This window comes from Cicer arietinum, chromosome 2 (genome assembly GCF_000331145.2).
Source record: "Cicer arietinum cultivar CDC Frontier isolate Library 1 chromosome 2, Cicar.CDCFrontier_v2.0, whole genome shotgun sequence".
Lineage (NCBI taxonomy): Eukaryota > Viridiplantae > Streptophyta > Magnoliopsida > Fabales > Fabaceae > Cicer > Cicer arietinum.
The window spans coordinates 23,092,148-23,099,083 of NC_021161.2; positions in this window are offsets into that span (position 1 = coordinate 23,092,148).

Sequence of the window (6,936 nt, forward strand, 5' to 3'; positions counted from 1 at the left end):
TATAAGAAGAAAAAATCTACTCCAGCAAAAGTCGTGTGGTATTTTCATATAATACCAAGATTTAGGCACATGTATCGCAGTGAAGAAGATTCAAAACACTTGACATGGCATGCAGATGAAAGAATTAGAGATGGAAAGTTTCGACACCCTGCAGATTCTCCACAATGGGCAAAAATAGATCACGAGTATCTTGAATTCGGGATAGAGTCAAGAAATCTACGACTTGCACTTTCTACTGATGGAATGAATCTACATAGTCTTCAAAGCATCTCACACAGCATGTGGCCTGTGATTTTGTTGATTTATAACCTACCTCCATGGTTATGTATGAAGTGTAAGTTTATGATGTTGACTCTGTTAATTTTTGGACCCAAAAAACCGAGGGATGATATTGATGTATACTTGACTCCTTTAATTGAAAATTTAAAAAATATGTGGGAGACAGGTGTGGAAGTTTTTGATGGGTATAAGAAAGAATGTTTCAATTTGAGGGCTATGTTGTTCGGCACAATTAATGGTTTTCCAACATATAGTAATTTATCAGGATATAGCATTATATGAGATACAACTTTGTGGGCCAGCTTATATGAGATGGATGTATCCGATAGAACGATATATGAAAATATTAAAAGGGTATGTAAAAAATAGAAGTCGACCAGAAAGTTGTATTGCTGAACGATACATTGTCGAAGAAGCTGCTGAATTTTGTACTGAATATCTTTCCAATGTTGAATCCATAGGGCTTCCCATGTCTCTTCATTTGGGAAGAATATCAAGAGAAGGGATATTTGGAAAGAGACTAATGACTAAATCAAGGACAAAATGGGAGCATGCACAATTGTATTTTCTGCACAATGATGATGAGGTTCAACCGTATGTTACAATACACATGGATCAATTATCTATTTTGAACATGAATAGGAATCAAAATTGGATATCGAGAGCATAATCTAAGTTTTATAACATGGTTAAATAATCACATAAAGTCAAAGTTTGTTATAGTCCTCAGATCAATTTCACAGAGATTGAGGTGGCTAGCAAATGGTCTGAGTTTACATGTCTTTTCTTACACCGGTTATGTAATTAACGGCTACATATTTTATACCAAAGAACAAGATGATCAAACCACTATGCAAAATAGCGGAGTCACTCTCGTAGTTGAAGCGATGCATATCTCAAGTGCAAAAGACAAAAACCCAATATATGCAAATCTATCATATTTTGGGGTTATCGAGTGCATATGGGAGTTAGACTACACAATGTTTCATGTTCCCATATTTGGTTTCAAGTGGGTCGATAATCATAATGGCGTTCGAATTGATGAGTCAAGATTCTTGCTTGTCGATTTTAATAGGGTGGGATACAAAGATGAGCCTTTTATTTTAGCGTCGCACGCTCAACAAGTGTTTTATGTCATTGATCCTACTAATGATAAATGGTATGTTGTCCTTTCGACCAATAAAATAAGTGATGATAACAATAATGATGAAGATGTTGGTAATGATCTTTTTTTTGCCACATCACAACCACATGAAATTGATTCAACTGATGATGGTTTATATCTTAGAGATGATCATGATGATGGAATTTAGATTAATCCATCATTTTGTATCGTTAATGGACAAACAAATGTGAATCCCACCAGGAAAAGAAGAAGGGCATCTTAATGTGTTGAATTATTTTATATAAGCCATGCAATCTGAACTGAGTTCATGTAATTTAATTGTTTGATTATTTGGTTTCAAGTGGGTCGATAATCATAATGGCGTTCGAATTGATGAGTCAAGATTCTTGCTTGTCGATTTTAATAGGGTGGGATACAAAGATGAGCCTTTTATTTTAGCGTCGCACGCTCAACAAGTGTTTTATGTCATTGATCCTACTAATGATAAATGGTATGTTGTCCTTTCGACCAATAAAATAAGTGATGATAACAATAATGATGAAGATGTTGGTAATGATCTTTTTTTTGCCACATCACAACCACATGAAATTGATTCAACTGATGATGGTTTATATCTTAGAGATGATCATGATGATGGAATTTAGATTAATCCATCATTTTGTATCGTTAATGGACAAACAAATGTGAATCCCACCAGGAAAAGAAGAAGGGCATCTTAATGTGTTGAATTATTTTATATAAGCCATGCAATCTGAACTGAGTTCATGTAATTTAATTGTTTGATATGTCAGAATTGAGAATTTTAGTATTTAGATTGAACTGTATTTGATTTTCTGCTTATATTTAGCTTGATCTTAGTGTTTTATACTAAGTTCATGTAATTTAAGTGTAATTTAGCTTGAACTGTCATAACTGATTTTCAGCTTATATTTAACTTGAAAAAGCTTTGTTTGAGTACTAGGAATTTTTCTTGAACTGATCATCCCAATATGAGTTGATCATGTAATTTAGCATTGATATATAATAAAAGCCTTTAAAAAAAATAAGGAGGTCACAAAGCTTTCTTTTATACTAAGTTAAATAGGTCTTTTAAAGCGCTTGTTGAAAAAGCATTGTAATAGACTTTTAAAAAATAAAATAAGGAGGTCTTTTATAGCGCTTTTATCAATAAGCGCTATAAAAGCCGTTAAAAAAAATAAGAAGGTCACAAAGCTTTGTTTTATACTAAGTTAAATAAGTCTTTTAAAGAGCTTGTTAAAAAAACGCTGTAATATGCTTTTAAAAAGTAAAATAAGGAGGTCTTTTACAGCGCTTTTGTCAATAAGCGTTATAAAAGCCTTTAAAAAAGTAAGGAGGTCACAAAGCTTTGTTTTATACTAAGTTAAGAGGTCTTTTAAAGCACTTGTTGAAAAAGCGTTGTAATAGACTTTTAAAAAATAAGTTAAGGAGGTCTTTTACAGCACTCTTTCAAAGAGCGCTGTAATAGGCTTTTAAAAAATAAGTTAAGGATGTCTTTTACAGCGCTCTTTCAAAGAGCGCTGTAATAGGGTTTTATATATAACAGTAAACCACTTCAGTTTCCTCTTCATTTCGTAAACTTCACTACGCTTCAGAGTCCTCCTCTTCTTCATTGTCCTTCTCATTGCGAACCCTACTGTCCCTACGAACCATATTGCCAACCATCTCCATTGCGAACCATCTTCATCTTTATTACTATCCCTACCAATCCTAATTCAAATGCGTACTCTTCTCATTGAAATATGTAACCCTCATTACGTATTTATGCGAACCCTACTCTGTCCTACGCACCGTTCATATTTCTACGCATTCTCGCTGTTCCTTCTTAAACGAAGCTGTAACCCTACGAACCCTATGTATTTCTTTGCACTCTTCAGGTATTGTACTTATTAATTTTTTGTTGTCACTAAAATGCATGTTGAACTTATACTGCTACATACTTAGACTACTGCATGTTGAACTTGTTGAAGTTTGTTGGACTGCATGTTGAACTTGTTGTAGATAAATGGATTCTAACAAGGCTTTGTATCATCAAAATGAGGAAGTTGTCAACACTAAGACTTATGAAAATGAAGTTAAACGTGGTGCAACTATTATGCAAAATGTCATAAAAGCAAGAAGTAATGCCATAAAATTTGAGGTATACTATACTTTGTTTGCTATTTATTTTTTATCTACTTACTATATCAGTTTATTAGGTGGGATGGAATGAAAATGGCCAGCCAATTGAGCCCAACAGTTCCATGTTGGTAAGTTATATTGGTGATGTTGTTCATTAGAATATCCCAATTACAATTGATGATTAGAGAGATGTATTTGATTTTCTGCTTATATTTAGCTTGATCTTAGTGTTTTATACTAAGTTCATGTAATTTAAGTGTAATTTAGCTTGAACTGTCATAACTGATTTTCAGCTTATATTTAACTTGAAAAAGCTTTGTTTGAGTACTAGGAATTTTTCTTGAACTGATCATCCCAATATGAGTTGATCATGTAATTTAGCATTGATATATATATATATATTTTAAAAAGTAAAATAAGGAGGTCTTTTACAGCGCTTTTGTCAATAAGCGTTATAAAAGCCTTTAAAAAAGTAAGGAGGTCACAAAGCTTTGTTTTATACTAAGTTAAGAGGTCTTTTAAAGCACTTGTTGAAAAAGCGTTGTAATAGACTTTTAAAAAATAAGTTAAGGAGGTCTTTTACAGCACTCTTTCAAAGAGCGCTGTAATAGGCTTTTAAAAAATAAGTTAAGGATGTCTTTTACAGCGCTCTTTCAAAGAGCGCTGTAATAGGGTTTTATATATAACAGTAAACCACTTCAGTTTCCTCTTCATTTCGTAAACTTCACTACGCTTCAGAGTCCTCCTCTTCTTCATTGTCCTTCTCATTGCGAACCCTACTGTCCCTACGAACCATATTGCCAACCATCTCCATTGCGAACCATCTTCATCTTTATTACTATCCCTACCAATCCTAATTCAAATGCGTACTCTTCTCATTGAAATATGTAACCCTCATTACGTATTTATGCGAACCCTACTCTGTCCTACGCACCGTTCATATTTCTACGCATTCTCGCTGTTCCTTCTTAAACGAAGCTGTAACCCTACGAACCCTATGTATTTCTTTGCACTCTTCAGGTATTGTACTTATTAATTTTTTGTTGTCACTAAAATGCATGTTGAACTTATACTGCTACATACTTAGACTACTGCATGTTGAACTTGTTGAAGTTTGTTGGACTGCATGTTGAACTTGTTGTAGATAAATGGATTCTAACAAGGCTTTGTATCATCAAAATGAGGAAGTTGTCAACACTAAGACTTATGAAAATGAAGTTAAACGTGGTGCAACTATTATGCAAAATGTCATAAAAGCAAGAAGTAATGCCATAAAATTTGAGGTATACTATACTTTGTTTGCTATTTATTTTTTATCTACTTACTATATCAGTTTATTAGGTGGGATGGAATGAAAATGGCCAGCCAATTGAGCCCAACAGTTCCATGTTGGTAAGTTATATTGGTGATGTTGTTCATTAGAATATCCCAATTACAATTGATGATTAGAGAGATAAGGCTTTGAAGGATGCAAAAGATATAATGTGGAATGATATCAAAGTAACTTTTTTACTCCACTTTTTTGTTACTTATATGTTTTTCCATTGAAATACTTTACTCAAACTACATCTTTATTTGGTTTGCAGTCTGCTTTTGATGTTGATGAGGTGAGAAAAACCTATGTGCTTAGAGTTGCCGGAAAAATACACCGGGGATTTAGATCCCATCTGTCAAATTGTTGCGTCAGAGATCGTGATGGAAATATGAATGTTGAAGCTCCAAAAATATATAAACACTATATATCAAATGACGAATGGAGCGCATTTGTAGCTAAACGTGCAGAGCCCGCGTTTGTGGTAAGTGATTAATTTATTAGCATTTGTGTTTTATTATTCATATTCATAGCGTATTTTAAATTATTAAACGATTGTTATTTTTTTTTATATAGAGTATAAGTACGCAAAATCGAGAGAGGGTCAAAAATTCAACGCATCCATACAAAAAATCTCGTATGGGATATGCACGTTTAGAGCAAAAAATTGTAAGTAAATATCACTTTTATATAATGTGGTGCATTATAAACTATAGTTTCTAACTAATATTTTGTTTATGATCTTAATGAATAGCTTTTGTTTATGTCTTAATGAATAGCTACAAGAGACCCAATCCGATCAACCATTGGGTCGTCATATTTTGTGGAAGTAGACTCGTGTAAATAAAGATGGAGTTGTTGATAATGAAAATGTTCAAAAAGTGATACAACTTTGTGTAAGCATATTATCACTTTAATATTTTTTAATATTGTATTTTAAAAGTGTTATTGAACTTATCTATTTAATTTACGTGTATTTTAGGAGAATCTAGAACAAATTTCTGAAAATCAAGAGGACAACAAACAAGTTAGTTGCAGGGACATACTTGGTAAAGTATTTAATGTTCCTGAATATTCTGGCCGCGTGAGGGGAAAGGATTTGGCGTAACTCCAACCCGATATTTTTCACAAGAGAAGCGCTCGAATCCATCGCGCTCGAATCCATCTAATGAGGAAGTATTAGAGAAGCTCAAAGTCCTAACAGAGCAAGTGGCATTCTTGGTGAAGACGAATAAAGAAAAGCAACTTCCGGATCAGCTCCAATGTGAAATACAAATGGAGAGTGAAAACGCTAGTTGCAACATTGGTCTTAAAAGTCTTCATGAGGTAATTAATTACTTAATAAAATAAGAAATTCATTCAACCTAATTGTTTCACATACTTATGTATTAACCATTGATTTAGGGTGTCTCTACTTGTGTTATGTATTTATCCTCCTCTACTCATCGCAAGGTTGGAAAAGGAACATTGTACAATACTTTGGGTGAAGTATTGCACAACACTCTGATCCCTTCCGGCCATGTTAGAGTATCACCCGTGATTGCTTTTGAACCAAATGCACCGTTGCCTATACCTGACAACGATGGAGATATGAAGTATTTGGGAGACGCAATAGGTAGTTACGGGGCATGGCCCAAAAATCTTGTTGCCCTTGATAAGGTATGTTTAATTGAAATGTATGTTTAATTGATATGTATATTTAATTGCACGATATACGATTATGATTGATTATATTTAATTGCTGATTTTTTCCGCTGTTAACTTTAATTTTACATTTATTTAGATTCATACAAAGTCTAAAGGGAATGACAAGAAGATTCCCCATAACGAGTCACTCACTTCACCGGAAAAGGAAAAGGTTTGTCATATTTATTCTGGCAGGTTTATAATTTTTTTAAGATTAAATTAACTAACAAACTGATTAACCTCATTTTTTCAGATTAAATCAAAACCACCCACACAACAAACCTCCCAGAATAAAGCCGCACCACAGCTGGATGTTCGTGATAAAAATAAAGCTGGCAAACTTCAAAATTTGGAGGGTAATAAAGCTGTCAAAATTCAAAAATTGGATCGGGGT